Genomic DNA, 23,351 nt, shown 5'->3' with positions numbered 1-23,351 from the left:
TGTATGTGACTCAGCTTAACACTTAATTGTTAGAACATAACACAAAAGAGGCTACATATGCTATGTAACCTATTGCTATAAACATATTAGGAAATAGGTAGTGTTAGGGGGAGGGATGAAAAACTTAGTTCAGTTTCTTTAGATATTTGATTTTCAATTTATTTTACATTAGGGAGATGACTTCATCTACAGACTGAAAGTGAAGAATACCAATGTGATCCTGTCTGTGGCATTGTCTTTTAACTGTGCTGACTTCGAAAAACATATAAAGACACCTTCACATTATAAGTATAACCATTGTATGGAACCAGATGGGGGGGGGGGGTTAGACCCTGATCCAGAGCAGAACTATGTCCAATTTTATTAGAGATTTGATGTACACTCTATTTTCCATTAGGGAGATAACTTCATCTACAGACTGAAAGTGAAGAATACCAGACTGAAAGTGAAGAATACCAATGTGATCATGTCTGTGGCATTGTCTTTCAACTGTGCTGACTTTGAAAAATATACAAAACCATGTTCACATGGTAAGTGGACACAATTCTATGGAACAAGACTGGGAATGCAGGATATATCCTATGGGGAACACTTATGTTTCCTTATTTCTTTTAGATGGTAAAATGAAAAATCCTCTATTTTGAAAGTGATTAATATGACACATAATGAAGATAAACTGATATTTTCAATAGAATCGACTTTTAAAGACCATACATCCAGGTTAGTTTGCACAATGCATGCTATTAAGAATCATAGGAGGAATAATGTGCAAATAATTAATAATATATTGAATGTCAGACAATTTTAAACATTTCCTATTTTTTTAAGACATTTCTTTAATATACATTCCCCCTCCTTTGTAATAGAGAGGACTCAGATTGTGATCAGACAGATAGAGGGATACATTTCATAGTTGACATTTTGTTATTTTACTTTTTTAAGAGACAGGAAATATTACATTTAATTATGTCCCTCATACAATTGAATAATTAGGAATATTTTTTAAAATTTGTATATTAGGCATTATTTTGTCTAATTCTAAATGTTATTATGTAAGTCAACTCTTGATTAGACAATTTAGTGTTATTAATGTTAAATTATGTGTAGATAGATATAGGTGATATTGATCTCGCTCAATCAAAACATTAGAGCATAGACAGAATATGAATTTTAAATTATTAGATTTACAGAATATTTGTTTAGTCATGTGTTCATTAAAAACATAATTGATTTAATGTTCTAATTTTTATTTTATTTTTTCTTACAGATATTCATTTTTGAAGAATTTCAAAATGAATATAGATTTCTTGTTAAAAAAATTTTTCTTACTATATTGTTTTTATTTATTTTATATAATATATATATATATATATATATATATATATATATATATATATATATATATATATATTCATATTCTCTATCCAAGCAACATAATAAGAAATACATCCTTCGAATATTAGGACATGTAAACAATATATTAGTCCCATGACTGTTTGTTAAAGTATCTTTTTTTACAAGCACATGCCTGATATTAAATATAATACAGTTGTAATTTTCTTTAAAAAAATCAAATATCAACACAGCTCAAGCAGATAATGAGTGATACAATCTTGTATCTTAGAAAAGTGAAGGTGGAGTTAGATACAGCCATCTAATTTTTGGTTGTGTGATTTAGAGATGTACAAATCCTAAATGTTAATGATGAGGCTATGCAGTATAAAGTATACATAACAACTTTGGTCATGTCACTTTTAATTAATGTGTAGGGTGAACTTGTTAGATTAAAGTGACAATGTAGTTTAATTATATATATATATATATATATATATATATATATATATATATATATATATATATATATATATATATATATATATATATATATATATATATACTGTATATATTTTCACATTCTAATATCTATAATTTTTAAAAAATATTTCTTTAACATATTCTTAAAATAAATATAGCTTAGTTATTATGGTATCATTATTTGCAAGGTAACCTAGGTAGATTAAAGAATCTTTAAAGAAAAATGATAGCTAAGTTTATTTTCACATTTAGACAGAGCTAGTTATTGTATGCCATATTGATGACTTTTCACTCTAGTGGAGTAATTTGAAGGGACAGTTAACTCATAGATATTTCAACATATAATTTCTCACAATTATCCTCTTTACCTGCTGGAGTGTATAAAATGGTTTACAACAAATCTGTGGGAGCAGATAAAAAGAGAGGCGCCTTATGGGACAGTATCGTGGGTCAGTTAAGGATATGCATTAGACATCTTATCACTTCTAATTTGACTCTCCTCTCTCTCCCCACTTTCCCCCAATCCACTGTATAGCTATCATTGTCTTTGCATCTAAACTAACTATTTAATTTAGGCACTATTTAAGACTATCATTATATTAAACTGTATGTGATTTTGTTTATGTGCTCACATGTAATATATGTTTGCGATGTGTGTATATATATTGCGGTCGGCATTGTTATCCACATTCTTTATTTTCTACTATTTAGCAGTGCAATTGTCACTACATACGTCAATCGTGATTTACGATTGGCCCCCTAAAGGGTATGGTTAACAGACCGGTCTGTGATTGGACGATTATCATGTTAAATAGAGCGGGGTTATCAATTGTAATATAAGCCTGATGAAACGACCGGAAGGTCGAGAAACGCGTTGCTGTTTCTGTTCTATGTTTTAAACAGTGTTTTTAAACGGCTTTTAAATAAAACTGTTTATGTGCTCACATGTAATATATGTTTGCGATGTGTGTATATATATTGCGGTCGGCATTGTTATCCACATTCTTTATTTTCTACTATTTAGCAGTGCAATTGTCACTACATATGTCAATCGTGATTTACGATTGGCCCCCTAAAGGGTGTGGTTAACAGACCGGTCTGTGATTGGACGATTATCATGTTAAATAGAGCGGGGTTATCAATTGTAATATCAGCCTGATGAAACGACCGGAAGGTCGAGAAACGCGTTGCTGTTTCTGTTCTATGTTTTAAACAGTGTTTTTAAACGGCTTTTAAATAAAACTGTATATACGATATCCCCGCTCTCCGTATATCGTTTTTTGGTTGGCCCGGTAACCTGCCTTTCACCTTAAGGGCTCCTAGGTACTGATCCTATCACAGACGCTGTGTGCCTCTGACGCTCTGACTTCTGTTGCTGCGGATTGGACCCTGGATTGCCGGATCTATCCTCCCATTGGACCGTCTGGCGGACGACTAAGGTTCCGTCCTGCTTAGTGTGGCATACGTTTATGCCAACACTTTTGTGAGTACCTTGACCGTCTGTGTTGTCCTGTCTCCTGTTCTCGTTGTTACACCACGATACTGTCCCATAAGGCGCCTCTCTTTTTATCTGCTCCCACAGATTTGTTGTCACCTTTTCCTTTCAAGAGTGCTGCCGTCTACTTTGGATACCGACTGCTACCGCCTTTGTTGGTTGCTGGCTGCTGGCTGCTCCAGGAACTTTTTCCATCTTGAAACTGTTTTTGTGAGTCAAGTACTGACCGCCATTTGTGCGCACCTCCGTAGGATATATCCTCTATTTTCTTCATAAAATGGTTTACAAGTATTTATGTTCACCGTCATATTTATTTTCAAATAGTTTTTCTGCTATGGTATCTCCAGCTATTCATAATGTTTTTGTCCGTAAGGCAAAGCTGTGTAAACACAGCCATTATAAGATATTTCACTCCAAGTGGGGCATACAATTTATAAGGTAATACAAGATTTAAAAATTTAGGTTGATTATTTTGCAGATATAAGAAGTATGTATATGTAAACAGTTGGATAAAGTTAGGAGATCAGATTATATCTACAAGCTAAGAAAATGTAATTTTGTTGTGGCTTCAAAATTATAATTCATAGACAAACAGGAAAAATTAATTTCATACATGATATACTCTGCTGCTAATAAAATAATAAGGAATTGTAAACACATTAAGTGATCCAAATATTAGAGTATACTGTCCCTTTAAGAGTCTGCACTGAACCATTCCAAATCTCCATCAAAGGAGGGAGATAAGTGGACAGTTTACATACGTCCTCACACAGGTCAAATGTATAATCATAAAACAGGCATCAGTATGCCGTAATGTGTTTTAAAGTAAATATCTATTTTTGGTTTACTGTCACTTTAAATATATTTAACCTCCCCTGAAAGGTTAAATACATTTAAAGTGACAGTAAACCAAAAATAGATATATATATAGTATACACTCAGCTATTTAAATATATTTTCATATTTAGACATGATTGCATATTTCTTTATAAAAATTCCAATTGCATATTTACTATTAGAATATTGGCTATTATGTCAAATATTTAGTTAAGAGTTAATAGCTTGTGATGGCTATTTCATTTGTAGTGAAAGGGAAATGCAACCATAAGTTAATCTTCCATGATTCAGACAGAGCAGATTTGAATCTAAAATAAAAATAGACTTTAATAATCACATATGGTTCATTCTCATGTTATCCTAAGTTTACACAAACTATATGCATAGGCTTATGAGCAGCAAAGCATTACTGGGAGATATCTACTTATTTGTGGGTGTCCAACAATGGATAGTTGCAATGGTTAGCCAGATGTCTTTAGATACTTCACACTATTGCATATCTGGTCCTTAACAATAAAGACACCATGAAAATAAAAATTATATGTGAGCATTTTAGACAAATACATGCTCTATTTCTTTTTTAAAAATTAAGGAACAGAAACGTTGATTTAAAAAATTCCCTTTATAGTTCTAAAAGTAACGTCCATTATAAATACAAATTACGCATTTCACCATTATTGAAATATAGCGTGGTAAACGTATCTTTCAACACGAGATTAGCATCTATGTAAAGTCGATTTTAATTTCACGCACTAGCACACAATCGATGTGCATTGTTGGGATTGTAAATACATTTAATAGAGCACTGTCAATACTTCACAATGAGTCACAATATTTATTGAATAAACAATGAATACATACAATCTTTACTTTTTGAACTTGAACAATATTAAACATCCAAATGTATAATAAACATTTACTAATGTGACGATTATATTTACTATTGTGAGGAAAAATACAATCTAGTTCAAATGTCAACCAAAAATATTAATATTTAACGGATTCTGTATATTATATACTCATACCATTCTTATAAATTTGAATTTATTCTACATGCCAAATGTAGTAACAGCACCCCCAGGAGGTATGTGTATGGAAGTTACAAAGATGTGTATCCATGAACCATTAAGTAACGGCAAATCAGAGTTAATCACACAAACATGACTTGACTCAGTATGGCTTCACAGACATGGTAACAAAATGACAGTATTTTATCCAATCAGATGTACAGATAACATGTCCCATGGTGCATCTCATGTTTACTTCCCAATATAAAAGTCCATTACATGTAGCCATTTTGTCAATTCTTTGCCTGTTGGTACAATTATATATATATAATTGCGCAGAGACATGTACATAGGTTTGCTGTAACAGTGGCATTACTTTAGACATGTTTGTCAAATGTATACATTAATTAGTATAAATTTGAAAAATACAGTATCCTGATTTAAAATTACAAAAGCTATACTAGCAATATAAAATGAAAAAATGACCACCCAATGTCTAACAATTGAGGACAATGCAAGAAGACATTAAATGACTTAAAGGGACAGTCAACAACATAAAAGCTTGAATAAAAATATACATGATCTCTTTATTTATAAATACATTTTTGAAAACCATGAACTCACGTGAAGAATTAGAATGTTTAACTTTGTCAATTTGAAAAACAATGTATGATTGTTCGTGTCAAAGTTCTGAGTTGTATTAATGATATACAATCCTGATTTAATATTTTACAGAGATGGATGTTGGTGCTGGACCCTCAAGCTTGGGTTTGTCCCGGTCTGGTATGTCTCATTATACTTTACTTTTGTCTTACAAATTTGGACATAACATTGCCTAATCCATTCACATTGATCGATATTAAAATGGATCCTTTAATTCAATTTCAAGTGTATTTAAAAAGAAGAATCACGATTCATAGATCAAATTCCATTGTAATCCAAATCACAATTTATTAGTATTTGAAGATATTCCTCTGATTCTTGCTATCTTTATTTAAATGTAATATTAGGGTCTTGCCCATTTTGTATTCTGCACCTGGGTAGTGCTTGACAGTTGTTGGCTACATTTAGACAACACTAACACATTTTTACACATGTGCAGAATATATAAATATACATCTCATATGCTTTGATATTTTCTTCTTATCATCAAGAGATTCATGATGATAGGAGGAAATTATATATATTTTGGAAATTGCATGCTCTCTTCGATTCATTACATCAACATATATAATAGACAATTCCTTTAGAGTGACATTCTCAAATATTTGTATACATCGTTCACTCTTGGACTACCAATATATTTAAGCAAATTCGAACTGCACCATGATGACATAGTTTAAAATATATCTTATGTCTTGCATTATGAACAATATGTGTTGTCAGAAACCAGATTACTGTACATTGCACAAATGTATATATGTGCCACATGTATTATGCTCTAGTTGTCAACAGTTGTTATTCAAAGTGTTGTCTGTCTGGATTCTTTTACAAAGAAGGACCAATAGTTAATTGTAGATATGCCATAGATTAATATGATAAGAATTGGCTGTCTAATATTTTAAGAAATCGGACATATGTGAAAGACATAATTTTCTTTCCACTCACCTTGATGAACTAATGAATTTATTTTTCATATTAGTGGTCTAGTCTTCACATTTCAAAAGATATTGGCCTAGATTACGAGTTTTGCGTTAAAGGCTATGCGGTGCTAATGAGCAGTTTTGTCTTACCGCTCACTTACCTACAGTGCTGGTATTACGAGTTTTCAGAAACCAGGTGTTAAAAGAAGTGAGCGTTGAGCAAAATTTTGCTCATTACCGCACTCCAATACCAGCGCTGCTTAAGTCAGCAGTGAGCTGGTCGTATGTGCTGATGCACGATTTCCCCATAGGAATCAATGGGGAAAGCCGGCTGAGAAAAAATTCTAACACCTGCAAAAAAGCAGCGTAAAACTCAGTAATGCAGCCCCATTGATTCCTATGGGGAAATAAAAGTTTTGTCTACATCTAACACCCTAACATGAACCCTGAGTCTAAACACCCCTAATCTTACACTTATTAACCCCTAATCTGCCGCACCCAACATCGCTGACACCTGCATTCTATTTATTAACCCCTAATCTGCCGCCCCCAACGTCACTGCTACTATAATAAACATATTAACCCCTAAACCGCCGCACTCCTGCCTCGCAAATATTAGTTAAATATTATTAACCACCTACCTACATTTATTAACCTCTAATCTACCGCCCCCAACGTCGCCGCAACTATATTAAAGTTATTAACCCCTAAATCTAAGTCTAACCCTAACACCCCCTAACTTAAATATAATTTAAATAAATCTAAAGAAAATTACTATCATTAACTACATTATTCGTATTTAAAACTAAATACTTACCTATAAAATAAACCCTAAGCTAGCTACAATATAACTAATAGTTACACTGTATCTAGCTTAGGATTTATTTTTACTTTACAGGCAAGTTTGTATTTATTTTAACTAGGTAGAATAGTTATTAAATAGTTATTAACTATTTAATAACTACCTAGCTAAAATAAATACAAAAGTACCTGTATAATAAAACCTAACCTAAGTTACACTAACACTACATTATAATTAACTAAATTATATACAATTACCTAAATTAAATTATATTAAATTAGCTAAAGTACATCCGTCTCGGATGTCTTGAAGATGGACCTGCTCCTAGCCGGATGAATGAAGATAGAAGATGCTGGATGAAGACTTCTGTCCGTCTGGAGGACCACTTTGTCCGGCTTGGATGAAGACTTCTCCCGGCTTCATTGAGGACTTCGGCCCGGCTTAGTTTTTAGGTTAGGGCTTGAGCCTGCAAAAGAGCTAACTGCCCTTTTAAGGGCAATGCCCATCCAAATGCCCTTTTCAGGGCAATGGGGAGCTTAGGTTTTTTTAGATAGTATTTTATTTTGGGGGGTTGGTTGTGTGGGTGGTGGGTTTTACTGTTGGGGGGGTTGTTTGTATTTTTTTTTACAGGTAAAAGAGCTGATTACTTTGGGGTAATGCCCCGCAAAAGGCCCTTTTAAAGGCTATTGGTAGTTTAGTTTAGGCTAGGGTTTTTTATTTTGGGGGGGCTTTTTTATTTTGATAGGGCTATTAGATTAGGTGTAATTAGTTTAAATATCTATAATTTGTTTATCATTTTCTGTAATTTAGTGTTTGTTTTTTTGTACTTTATCTAATTTAATTTAGGTAATTGTATTTAATTTAGTTTATTTAATTATAGTGTAGTGTTAGGTGTTAGTATGTAAAGACTATATGTAAAGACTAAGAATGTCAATTGTATACTAAGGGGCCATGTTGGCCTGTGTTTTCCCTTGTCAACTCCCTCCAAGGACTGTGATGCACTATGTCAACTTGTCAGATGACTCCAAATGGGCTGTGTTGGCCTTTGTTTGACCTTGTGAACTCTCTCCAAGGACTGTGATGCAGTATGTCACCTTGTCAGATGGCTCCAAAGAAGATGTGTTGGCCTTTGTTTGCCCTTGTCAACTCCCTCCAAGGACTGTGATGCACTATGTCACCTAGTCAGATGGTTTCAAAGGGGCTGTGTTGACCTTTGTTTGCCCTTGTCAACTCCCTCCAAGGACTGTGATGCACTATGTCACCTTGTCAGATGGCTCCAAAGGGGCTGTGTTGGCCTTTGTTTGCCCTTGTCAACTCCCTCTAAGGGCTGTGATGCACTATGTCACCTTGTCAGATGGCTCCAAAGGGGCTGTGTTGGCCTTTGTTTGCCCTTGTCAACTCCCTCCAAGGACTGTGATGCACTATGTCACCTTGTCAGATTGCTCTAAAGGAGCTGTTTTCTCATTCTGACTTGTTTTTCAAATTATCTTATTTTCTTTATTTTTTATGACATTCATAAATCATATTTATCATAATAAAAAGAATGTCATTAAACTGTTATGTTTTTTCTTTATGTATTAATGTCATTTCTAATAAAAGATCTTTTATGTTGATAATCCTGAAAAGATGCTGACCACAATTCTTAATTTATGTATATGCAAGCATAATGAACATTTTATAATTAATTCTTTGGACATCAACATACACATATAATATCTTTAAAACAGACTTATCTGAATGTTGACAACACATATATTCAAATGTTCATTACATATTATTGTATTAGTATAACCACACATTTGAGATGATTAATCTATTTCTATTATTTGTGATTATATTTAATTATACAATGATATATTGCTACATAGGTAACATAGTATGTATAAACAATCCACATTTTCATAATGTATATAGTAGCATTATTTTTGTTAAACCCTGCTGCTTCCAAAATATTTCCTAATCTTCCTATTGTAATTAAATATATATTTATTACCAACTAAGTAATATCAAAGTATTATGTTATCTAGCATTACATTATGTGAAGCTGTGCATTATGTGAAACAAACACTATTCATAGATAACAAATATAGCACATACTCAATTTTAAAAAATATAAATACGTTTGTTATTGACATGCAAAGGTGTTAAATCCGTCCTTTGCTTTTAAGAGGTTTTTACGCGATCTCAGATGCGCCATGTTGAGTAAGACGCCTCATGCAAAGGTGTTAAATCCGTCCTTTGATTGGATGAGGTTTTTACGTGATCTCGGATGCGCCATGTTGCATAAGATGTCTCATGCAAAGGTGTTAAATCCGTCCTTTGATTGGATGAGGTTTTTTATGCGATATCGGATGCGCCATGTTGCATATGACGTCTCATGCAAAGGTGTTAAATCCGTCCTTTGCTTGGATGATGTTTTTACGTGATCTCGGATGTGCCATGTTGCATAAGACATCTTATGCAAAGGTGTTTAATACGTCCTTTGATTGGATGACGTTGTCCAACAATATTTGATTTTCCACATTTGCGAATGACAACACAAGTTTGAAACCATGATTTTCTTGGATTATGGATTGTGTCAATCATGTACATTGTTGAAATATAGATGATAAAGAGCAAATAAATATCTACTTCTGGCTGTCTTGTGGAAGAAATGAATGAAAGCAATGTGTTTTTGATCCCGAATATATTTTGAGGAAAGTGCTAATCCATGAATGTTCAACGATGAATATACTACATCTTACTTAATATGTTTGTCAACAATATTTTAAATTTACCAAATAATTATTGTGCTGTGTTTAATTTTCTACATATATAATTCCTAAACATGCGCTTTTGGATTTTATTTATTTAATATGCATTGGCCTTTTCATCTGATAAATATATATATATATATAAGATGTCTACTTATTCTATAGGATATGTCCTGATATTTCTTCTTAATGTAAATGCTCAATATTGTGTCATGTATCGATTCCACATTGTTTCTCTCCAAATATAGTACTGTGAGCATATCTTTCAAATGTAACTCTTAAAGGGACATGAAACCCTAAATGTGTCTTTCATTAGTTATGTGAAACATACAATTATAACCAGGTTTCCAATTCTCTTCTAATCTCAAAATGTGCTTCAGACTCTTGTATAATGTTTTGAAGGAGCATCAATATACTACTGTTTTTTAAGTGAACACATGGGTGAGGCAATGACAATCGGTAGATATATGCATCCACAAATGAGCAGATGTAAGCTTTGTTCTTGACTGCTCATGAGCTTTCCTAGATAAACCTTTCAGCAAAGGCTAACAATATAACTTGTCAAAGAATATGAGTAAACGTGAATGTCATTTAAAATGTTATGCTCTGTCAAAATCATGTAAGCGAATGTTCTACTTTCATACACCTTTTAAATTAAATAGATTTCATAAATGAGTGAAACACTATAATGTAGCTTGAAAAATATACCCTTTATTTAACACATTGAGATAAATATGGCATACAGGCTTATTATCAAATAGTAATGGTCAATATTTTGTATTAGGAGAACAGTTTGGACGTCACAATGCAAAAAACCAATCAATCTAATTAACAAGGACAGCATGTGATGATGTTGTCTCCACACACTTATAAAACAAACTCTGCAAACAATATGCCTCCATGGACCTGGTCCCATAGAAGCCTATTAAATACAGAGTGTGCTCCACAAGTGTAAGAAGACAACATCATCACATACCTATCCTTTACACATTAAATTACAAAAAATATATACATAATTACTAACTCCTCCTTCCCTTCTTTCATCGAGACAGAGGCTCTGAGGAGGGCAACTGCCCCCTCCGTCGAGTTCTCCTAGGAGATGGTTGTGGAAGAAGGGAGGAGGAGTACTATGAGTGGTTAAGGGATCACCAGGCTGAGGAGGAGATTGAGGCAGAGGAGAAGATGGAGGCCCAGGAGCAGATGGTCCAGGATCAGACGCTCTTTCCCCTGTTCCGCTTGGCACCTCCCGGAGGACCTGCAATGTATTATTTAGTGTATTCAAGATATTAGTTTGTCCTTCGAGCAGTTGGTTCATTACTCCTGTCATGAACACCCTGTATTCCGCCTGTTCCCTCTGGGAGGCACGCATCTCTTCGAGGAAGTTCCTCAGGATCTCCACCTCTGGGGGGGTGTTCTCCTCAGGAGGAGCTGCTGGTGCATGGTGGGTTGCTGGTGCACAGGGGACTGCTGGTACGGGGATATCTTCTGCAGCGGGGGCTTCTTCAGGGATGTCTTACATTTCTCCCAGAAGTGGCGAGTCATCTGCACCACTCTCATGCCTGGGAGAAGGAGGAGCCTGTTGGTGCTCTGCTTCCTCCTTCCCGGCCTCAGACTCTGTATATTTTAAAAAGAAAGAAATCGAGATATTAGCACATTTCCAAATAAAGATGTAAATGTTAATGAGACTGGCTTCATAATTCAATTGTAAGCCAAAGCAATCAATACGATTTCTGTATTTTCAAACCCCTCTTTCTGATATCTATATTGTCAATCTGAATGTCTTTTCGCATTTGTCTTAAATCTGTTGAAATGCACACCTAATCTGTAGACTAGCCACTAATGTGATGGCTTTCCTACAAATGCAACTTTCTCAAGATAATTGTGAATGCGTTTACGTAATAATGTTTAAAAACGGTTTATTGCATTAGTCCTATCCGTATTTCTTTTGCGTGTGAATGGATTATGAGGTGTAAAGAGATTAGTAAATGAGCTTACCGGCAGAGGAGCGGCGCAGGTTCCCGGTATCATCTCCTCCAATACCGACTATGGCCACCTCAGAGGTGTTGGGATGTACTATTTCCTCCCAGCGGCTGTAGACAACGGTTTGTTCCGGACCGCCACCGGTCCCTGCAAGGTATTCCCTCTCCCTTGTGAGCTTCTTCTTAAGTTCAGCTCTGCAGTCCCGGTAACGGTGCTGGATAGACTTGACATCCGTCTTATAGTCCCCCACTGTATTAACGGCATTCGTGATCTCCACCCACAACTTCCTCTTATCCGAAGGGGTGACCCTCTGTGCCTGCAGCCTCGTAGCCCTCTCCATATAAGCTTCTATAAGGGCCTCCTTCTCCTCCATGGTATATCTCTCCTGCCTCTGCCTGGGCTTCCCCTGCAATGTGAGCCTCTGTTTCCCGGACTGTGAAGTGCCCTGTCTATGCTAGACACCACTGGGCCCAGCCAATTGTTCATCTTCCACAATGTGGCTGGGTCCACCCACCCCTTCCTCTACCCTTCCTCTCTAGTTCCTCTCCCCCTCCCTCTCTCCTGCCTAAACTCCTGCCTAACCTCCTCCAAAGCTCATCCCTAAACTCCTGCCTAATGAGCTCTAATAGCTCCGGGCTAATCTGCTCACTATCCATCCCTCCTGCCATACTCAATCAAAATGTGAATGTGCCCAAATGAAAGGGGGTCAAAATAATGAACTAAAAGTAAAAAGTGCTCAAAGTGTGACTAGGATAAAAAAAAGAAGAGGGTAAAGAGTATTAAACAGACAAACGTATATGGTAAAAAAGACGAAAATGAGGATATGTAAACAATAAGTTTTTTTAGAGTCTTTCCAGACAAGAGCTCTTTGTGACTTGTGCTTTTATATTAACTCAAATACACCTTCATAATGTATACAGGATACTGCTGAATGCAGGTACTGTGCAAATACCTGGGTTCTCATTGATTTCACAATAAGATTCACTTGCACCTGTCCTATTATCTTCATAACATATCCATTTGTATTTTATTTTCTAGCTATGCATAACTTTTGTATAAAAATGAACACCACAGATCTATACCACATCCCCAGTTATTGTCTTTGACACCCTTAGTTCAATAAATGGATTTCAACCAATCAGGAATACATATTTGCACTGTTTAAAAAAAATAAAAATAGGACTACCAGTAGCATCTTGGGAATAATAATTTCAAATTTAAGGACATGCCTTTGGTCTAATGATTATTGTTCAAAGCATAATAATCATGATGCTAATTATGCTTTGCACAAAAATTACATTAAAGCATAATATAACTATAAATGTAGTTTTCTCATATACAATATAGTTTTTGTCTTGTTTTCAAATATTTTTTTTCCAGGGGCCAGGCGTGCATTATGTTCTTTTTTTGAATGCTTTTTATATCACTGCTATATTAAAAAAGCAATGTAATTGTGGCAGGGATGGAACTTAATGAACTTTATCTTAAGGTCTGCATGTGCTTGATATTTTAAGATTTGCAGTTTTTTTTGTTTAGCCAAATGACTTGTGATAATGATTCAGAATTTAAATTCAGCTATTATTTTTGTTTAACTCAGTAATTTTTTGGGGGACCATTATTTCAAATCTACTATTTTTCTATAACTCAATAATTGTAGAGAACTTTGAATTATATACCAAGCTTTCTTATCCCTCTTGACTAATGATAACTGGCACTCCTCTTCACACGCTTACATATGAGGCCAAAACTGTTACTGGAAATATCTTACTTATTACGTTAGGCTCCTTTTCACTTCTACATTGTGTCTCATACAAGTGTGGTCTGTTTTATATTTCCATGTACAGGGAGTGCAGAATTATTAGGCAAGTTGTATTTTTGAGGATTAATTTTATTATTGAAAAACAACCATGTTCTCAATGAACCCAAAAAACTAATTAATATCAAAGCTGAATATTTTTGGAAGTAGTTTTTAGTTTGTTTTTAGTTTTAGCTATTTTAGGGGGATATCTGTGTGTGCAGGTGACTATTACTGTGCATAATTATTAGGCAACTTAACAAAAAACAAATATATACCCATTTCAATTATTTATTTTTACCAGTGAAACCAATATAACATCTCAACATTCACAAATATACATTTCTGACATTCAAAAACAAAACAAAAACAAATCAGTGACCAATATAGCCACCTTTCTTTGCAAGGACACTCAAAAGCCTGCCATCCATGGATTCTGTCAGTGTTTTGATCTGTTCACCATCAACATTGCGTGCAGCAGCAACCACAGCCTCCCAGACACTGTTCAGAGAGGTGTACTGTTTTCCCTCCTTGTAAATCTCACATTTGATGATGGACCACAGGTTCTCAATGGTGTTCAGATCAGGTGAACAAGGAGGCCATGTCATTAGATTTTCTTCTTTTATACCCTTTCTTGCCAGCCACGCTGTGGAGTACTTGGACGCGTGTGATGGAGCATTGTCCTGCATGAAAATCATGTTTTTCTTGAAGGATGCAGACTTCTTCCTGTACCACTGCTTGAAGAAGGTGTCTTCCAGAAACTGGCAGTAGGACTGGGAGTTGAGCTTGACTCCATCCTCAACCCGAAAAGGCCCCACAAGCTCATCTTTGATGATACCAGCCCAAACCAGTACTCCACCTCCACCTTGCTGGCATCTGAGTCGGCCTGGAGCTCTCTGCCCTTTACCAATCCAGCCACGGGCCCATCCATCTGGCCCATCAAGACTCACTCTCATTTCATCAGTCCATAAAACCTTAGAAAAATCAGTCTTGAGATATTTCTTGGCCCAGTCTTGACGTTTCAGCTTGTGTGTCTTGTTCAGTGGTGGTCGTCTTTCAGCCTTTCTTACCTTGGCCATGTCTCTGAGTATTGCACACCTTGTGCTTTTGGGCACTCCAGTGATGTTGCAGCTCTGAAATATGGCCAAACTGGTGGCAAGTGGCATCTTGGCAGCTGCACGCTTGACTTTTCTCAGTTCATGGGCAGTTATTTTACGCCTTGGTTTTTCCACACGCTTCTTGCGACCCTGTTGACTATTTTGAATGAAACGCTTGATTGTTCGATGATCACGCTTCAGAAGCTTTGCAATTTTAAGAGTGCTGCATCCCTCTGCAAGATATCTCACTATTTTTGACTTTTCTGAGCCTATCAAGTCCTTCTTTTGACCCATTTTGCCAAAGGAAAGGAAGTTGCCTAATAATTATGCACACCTGATATAGGGTGTTGATGTCATTAGACCACACCCCTTCTCATTACAGAGATGCACATCACCTAATATGCTTAATTGGTAGTAGGCTTTCGAGCCTATACAGCTTGGAGTAAGACAACATGCATAAAGAGGATGATGTGGTCAAAATACTAATTTGCCTAATAATTCTGCACTCCCTGTATTAATATGGTGGATAACAGGCATTTTCAGAGGGCTAAACAAACCCTAGCCATGCTGTTCTATCTCTACTGTCCCTTCCCACAGAGTTGATCAGACCTTACCTCTCCTGCATAAGAATACACATCACACAAATACCCCTCCCTCTACAACTGGTGTACATAAAATATATACCTTTAGGAACAAGTTGTTTGCATGGTAAATTGAAATGCAGGTATTTACCACAAACTATATTACCCTTCTCCACCCTTAAAAAAGGCCAGGTTGTAGGATCCCCTGTTAGATATTCATAGCACAGATTCGGCTAGATTTAGAGTTTGGCGTTAGCCGTCAAAACCAGCGTTAGGGGCTCCTAACGCTGGTTTTGGGCTACCGCTGGTATTTAGAGTCAGTCAAGAAAGGGTCTAAGGCTCACTTTTCAGCCGCGACTTTTCCATACCGCAGATCCCCTTACGTCAATTGCGTATCCTATCTTTTCAATGGGATCTTTCTAACTCCGATATTTAGAGTCGTGTCTGAAGTGAGCGTTAGAAATCTAACGACAAGACTCCAGCCGCAGCAAAAAGCCAGGAGTTAAGAGCTTTCTGGGCTAACGCCGGTTCATAAATCTCTTAACTACTGTGCTCTAAAGTACACTAACACCCATAAACTACCTATGTACCCCTAAACCGAGGCCCCCCCCCATCGCCGCCACTCTAATAAAAATATTTAACCCCTAATCTGCCGACCGCACACCGCCGCCACCTACGTTATCCCTATGAACCCCTAATCTGCTGCCCCACACCGCCGACCCCTATATTATATTTATTAACCCCTAATCTGCTGCCCCCAACGTCGCCTCCACCTACCTACAATTATTAACCCCCAATCTGCCGACCGGACCTCACCGCTACTATAATAAATGTATTAACCCCTAATCCGCCTCACTCCCGCCTCACTAACCCTATAATAAATAGTATTAACCCCTAATCTACCCTCCCTAATATCGCCGACACCTAAATTCAAGTATTAACCCCTAATATGCCGACCGGACCTCGCCGCTACTCTAATAAATGTATTAACCCCTAAAGCTAAGTCTAACCCTAACACTAACACCCCCCTAAGTTAAATATAATTTTTATCTAACAAAATAAATTAACTCTTATTAAATAAATTATTCCTATTTAAAGCTAAATACTTACCTATAAAATAAACCCTAATAAAGCTACAATATAACTAATAATTATATTGTAGCTATTTTAGGACTAATATTTATTTTACAGGCAACTTTGCAATTATTTTAACCAGGTACAATAGCTATTAAATAGTTATTTACTATTTAATAGCTACCTAGTTAAAATAATTACAAAATTACCTGTAAAATAAATCCTAACCTAAGTTACAATTAAACCTAACACTACACTATCAATAAATTAATTAAATAAAATACCTACAATTATCTACAATTAAACCTAACACTACACTATCAATAAATTAATTAAATACAATACCTACAAATAAATACAATTACATAAACTAACTAAAGTACAAAAAATAAAAAAGAACTAAGTTACAAAAAATAAAAAAAATATTTACAGACATTAGAAAAATATTATAACAATTTTAAGCTAATTACACCTACTCTAAGCCCCCTAATAAAATAGCAAAGACCCCCAAAATAAAAAAATGCCCTACCCTATTCTAAATTAAAAAAGTTCAAAGCTCTTTTACCTTACCAGCCCTTAAAAGGGCCTTTTGCGGGGCATGCCCCAAAGAAAATTGCTCTTTTGCCTGTAAAAAAAAAACATACAATACCCCCCCCAACATTACAACCCACCACCCACATACCCCTAATCTAACCCAAACCCCCTTTAAATAAACCTAACACTAAGCCCCTGAAGATCTCCCTACCTTGTCTTCACCACACTGGGTTCACCGATCCGTCCTGGCTCCGACGTCTTCATCCAAGCCCAAGAGGGGGCTGAAGATGTCCATGATCCGGCTGAAGTCTTGATCCAAGCGGGAGCTGAAGAGGTCCATGATCCGGCTTAAGTCTTCTATCAAGCGGCATCTTCAATCTTCTTTCTTCCGGATCCATGTTCATCCCGCCGACGCGGAACATCCATCTTCACCGACGACTTCCCGACGAATGACGGTTCCTTTAAGGGACGTCATCCAAGATGGCGTCCCTCGAATTCCGATTACCTGATAGGATTCTATCAGCCAATCGGAATTAAGGTTGGAAAATTCTGATTGGCTGATGGAATCAGCCAATCAGATTCAAGTTCAATCCGATTGGCTGATCCAATCAGCCAATCAGATTGAGCTTGCATTCTATTGGCTGATCGGAACAGCAAATATAATGCAAGCTCAATCTGATTGGCTGATTGAATTTTCCTACCTTAATTCCGATTGGCTGATAGAATCCTATCAGCCAATCAGAATTCGAGGGACGCCATCTTGGATGACGTCCCTTAAAGGAGCCTTCATTCATCGGTAGTCCGTCAGGGAAGAAGGATGTTCCGCGTCGGCGGAATGAAGATGGATCCTGAAGTAGAAGATTGAAGACCCCGCTTGGAAGATGACATCGCCCGGATGGAAGACTTCTTCAGCGCCGCTTGGAAGATGACATTGCCCGGATGGAAGACTTCTTCTGCGCCGCCTGGAGGATCACTTCATCGGATGGAAGACTTCTTCAGCGCCCCTTGGAGGATCACTTCTGCCGCTCCGGATCTCCTCTTTGGTTCGATCGGTGGGTCGGCTGGCTGAAGACAACTCAAGGTAGGATGATCTTCAGGGGGGTAGTGTTAGGTTTATTTAAGGGGGGTTTGGGTTAGATTAGGGGTGGTGGGTTTTAATGTTGGGGGGGGTTGTATTTTTCTTTTACAGGCAAAAGAGCAGTTTTCTTTGGGGCATGCCCCGCAAAAAGCCCTTTTAAGGGCTGGTAAGGTAAAAGAGCTTTGAACTTTTTTAATTTAGAATAGCGTAGGGCATTTTTTATTTTGGGGGCTTTGTTATTTTATTAGGGGGCTTAGATTAGGTGTAATTAGCTTCAAATTGTTGTAATATTTTTAAAATATTTGTAACTTATTTTTTAGCTTTTTTATTTTTTTGTACTTTAGTTAGTTTATGTAATTGTATTTAATTGTAGTTATTTGTAGTTAATTTATTTAATTAATTTCTTTTAGCTAGGTAGTTATTAAAAAATTAATAACTATTTAATAACTATTCTAACTAGCTAAAATAAATACAAAGTTACCTGTAAAATAAATATAAATCCTAAAATAGCTACAATGTAATTATTAATTACATTGTAGCTATCTTAGGGTTTATTTTACAGGTAAGTATTTAGTTTTAAATAGGAATAATTTATTAAAGTATAGTGTAGTGTTAGGTGTAATTGTAACTTAGGTTAGTTTTTATTTTACAGGTAAATTTCTCTTTATTTTAGCTAGGTAGCTATTAAATAGTTAATAACTATTTAATAGCTATTGTACCTAGTTAAAATAAATTGAAATTTGCCTGTAAAATAAAAATAAATCCTAAGATAGCTACAATATAATTATTATTTATATTGTAGCTATATTAGGGTTTATTTTACAGGTAAGTATTTAGCTTTAAATAGGATTAATTTATTTAATAAGAGTTAATTTATTTCGTTAGATAAAAATTATATTTAACTTAGGGGGGTGTTAGTGTTAGGGTTAGACTTAGCTTTAGGGGTTAATACATTTATTAGAGTAGCGGTGAGGTCCGGTCGGCATATTAGGGGTTAATACTTGAAGTTAGGTGTCGGCGATGTTAGGGAGGGCAGATTAGGGGTTAATACTATTTATTATAGGGTTATTGAGGTGGGAGTGAGGCAGCAGATTAGGGGTTCATAGGGATAACGTAGGTTGCGGCGGTGTACGGAGCGGCAGATTAGGGGGTTTAAAAAAAATATGCAGGTGTCAGCGATAGCGGGGGCGGCAGATTAGGGGTTAATAAGTGTAAGGTTAGGGGTGTTTAGACTCAGGGTACATGTTAGAGTGTTAGGTGCAGACTTAGGAAGAGTTTCCTCATAGGAAACAATGGGGCTGCGTTAGGAGCTGATCGCTGCTTTTTTGCAGGTGTTAGGTTTTTATTCAGCTCAAAATGCCCCATTGTTTCCTATGGGGGAATCATGCACGAGCACGTTTTTGAAGCTGGCCGCGTCCGTAAGCACCGCTGGTATTGACAGTTGCAGTGGCGGTAAATATGCTCTACGCTCCCTTTTTGGAGCCTAACGCAGCCCTTCTGTGAACTCTAAATACCAGCGGTATTTAAAAGGTGCGGGGGGAAAAAAGCCAGCGTTAGATACATGGGTTGTTACCGACAAAACTCTAAATCTAGTCGTTAGTTAGTTGTTAGTTCATAACCTGGCCATGGCACTACTGAAAAATGAAGCTCTATGGTTGTAACAACAGGCTCCACAAAAGCAATGGACACCTGGTTGTATGCATCCCAATTAATAATTGATTTTATTTACATTAGGAAGGACTTCTGGTGGGCGTTGATGTCGGAAGGGAGCGAATCCAGCGCACAGACCGAATAGCTTCAGCCGCTAGCCACAAGCCCTAGGCCTATACCAAAGCCGGGCAAGAGTGCCACAGAGTGCACAACATAACACGCTCTCAGAAAGGAGTCCAGCAGACTGTGCTAGCTATGGCATGTGACCGAGAGTAACCAGCTGTACTCCACCGAAGTCCGACAAGCATCTATAGCTCTGTTGCATGAGCATTATTTCCTTCTTCTTGATCTGGTGAATTAAGATGTGTCTCTAGCAACCTTCAGAAGCCGTCTCAAAAATGTCTTTTTTCCTTCCACCTGTCTCAACCCTGTCTCGAGAAGCAAAACTGTGGTGACAATTTGCACGTGTATAGCAGTCAAGTCTGGGTACATGAAGTCATCTCATGATGAATTATGTATCAAAAATACAGTATGCAAATATGCAATGTTGGTTATTTGAGGCAGCACAAAAGACTTAAAGGGAAAAACATACAAATAAGGAAGAAGTCACAAAGCTGGGCAGATTAACAAAGCATGGAAGACTGGGGACCTAGCTGACAGAAAGAAAGCTGCAGAGGTGTTCTTTTTAACCCAGTAAAAACGCTTTAACATACTGCAAACAGCTATCAGCAAGGATATGAACTCTGCCAAATATTATTCTGGGGTCTTTTGCTGTGAAAGAACAAAAAACTTGTAGGCTACTAACACTATACATACACATCTAAAAATCTAACAGACAAAACTGTTCATAGAAGCCCCAGTGAAGAAGCTGACACTTATTAATATACTTTATGGTAATTAACATCTTTATTAAAGGTGGAAAGAACAAGGGGACTACAAGAGTTAAGTGGATTTCTAAAGGTGGCTGGGACAAGTAATCAGGACATATCTTGAGTTTTGTTCTGGCTGCAGGCTAGGGCCTAGATTTGGAGTTTGGCGGTAGCCGTGAAAACCAGCGTTAGAGGCTCCTAACGCTGGTTTTAGGCTACCGCCGGTATTTGGAGTCATTCAAAAAAGGGTCTAACGCTCACTTTTCAGCCGTGACTTTTCCATACCGCAGATCCCCTTACGTCAATTGCGTATCCTATCTTTTCAATGGGATCTTTCTAACTCCGGTATTTAGAGTAGTGTCTGAAGTGAGCGTTAGAAATCTAACGACAAAACTCCAGCCGCAGAAAAAAGTCAGTAGTTAAGAGCTTTCTGGGCTAACGCTGGATTATAAAGCTCTTAACTACTGTGCTCTAAAGTACACTAACACCCATAAACTACCTATGTACCCCTAAACTGAGGCCCCCCCACATCGCCGACACTCGATTAAATTTTTTTAACCACTAATCTGCCGACCGCCACTTACGTTATACTTATGTACCCCTAATCTGCTGCCCCTAACACCGCCGACCCCTATATTATATTTATTAACCCCTAATCTGCCCCCCTCAACGTCGCCTCCACCTGCCTACACTTATTAACCCCTAATCTGCCGAGCGGACCGCACCGCTACTATAATAAAGTTATTAACCCCTAATCCGCCTCACTAACCTTATAATAAATAGTATTAACCCCTAATCTGCCCTCCCTAACATCGCCGACACCTAACTTCAATTATTAACCCCTAATCTGCCGACTGGAGCTCACCGCTATTCTAATAAATGTATTAACCCCTAAAGCTAAGTCTAACCCTAACACTAACACCCCCCTAAGTTAAATATAATTTTAATCTAACGAAATTAATTAAAGGGACAGTCTACACCAGAATTTTTATTGTTTTAAAAGATAGATCATCCCTTTATTACCCATTCCCCAGTTTTGCATAACCAACACGTTATATAAATACACTTTTAACCTCTGTGATTATCTTGTATCTAAGCCTCTGCAAACTGCCCCTTTTTTCAGATCTTTTGACAGACTTGCAGTCTAGCCAATCAGTGCCTGCTCCCAGATTACTTCACGTGCACGAGCACAGTGTTATCTATATGAAATATGTGAACTAACACCCTCTAGTGGTGAAAAACTGTTAAAATGCAATCTGAAAGAGGTGGGCTTCAAGGTCTAAGAAATTAGCATATGAACCTCCTAGGTTAAGCTTTCAACTAAGAATACCAAGAAAACAATGCAAAATTGGTGATAAAAGTAAATTGGAAAATTGTTTAAAAATACATGCTCTATCTGAATCATGAAAGTTTATTTTGGCCTAGACTGTCCCTTTAACTCTTCTTAAATAAATTATTCCTATTTAAAGCTAAATACTTACCTGTAAAATAAATCCTAATATAGCTACAATATAAATTATATTTATAGTATAGCTATTTTAGGATTAATATTTATTTTACAGGTAACTTATTTTAACCAGGTACAATAGCTATTAAATAGTTAAGAACTATTTAATAGCTAAAATAGTTAAAATAATTACAAATTTACCTGTAAAATAAATCCTAACCTAAGTTACAATTAAACCTAACACTACACTATCAATAAATTAATTAAATAAAATACCTATAATTATCTACAATTAAACCTAACACTACACTATCAATAAATAAATTAAATACAATTCCTACAAATAAATACAATGAAATAAAATAACTAAAGTACAAAAAAATAAAAAAGAACTAAGTTACAAAAAATAAAAAAATATTTACAAACATTAGAAAAATATTACAACAATTTTAAACTAATTACACCTACTCTAAGCCCCCTAATAAAATAACAAAGACCCCCAAAATAAAAAAAATTCCCTACCCTATTCTAAATTACTAAAGTTCAAAGCTCTTTTACCTTACCAGCCCTGAACAGGGCCCTTTGCAGGGCATGCCCCAAGAAATTCAGCTCTTTTGCCTGTAAAAAAAAAATACAATACCCCCCCCAACATTACAACCCACCACCCACATACCCCTAATCTAACCCAAACCCCCCTTAAATAAACCTAACACTAAGCCCCTGAAGATCTCCCTACCTTGAGTCGTCTTCACCCAGCCAAGCCAAATTCTTCATCCAAGCAGAGCAAGAAGAGGTCCTCCATCCGGTAGAAGACTTCATCCAAGCGGGGCAGAAGAGGTCTTCCATATAGCTAAAGATATAGCTTAATAAGATGGTACTAAATGGTTGAATATATTCAATCTCTAGAAAAGTACACTATAACTGCTTACTGGTAATATGCTTATCATTCCTATC

Source organism: Bombina bombina, chromosome 3 (assembly GCF_027579735.1).
Source record: "Bombina bombina isolate aBomBom1 chromosome 3, aBomBom1.pri, whole genome shotgun sequence".
Taxonomy (NCBI): domain Eukaryota; kingdom Metazoa; phylum Chordata; class Amphibia; order Anura; family Bombinatoridae; genus Bombina; species Bombina bombina.
This window is presented reverse-complemented; position numbering follows the sequence as displayed.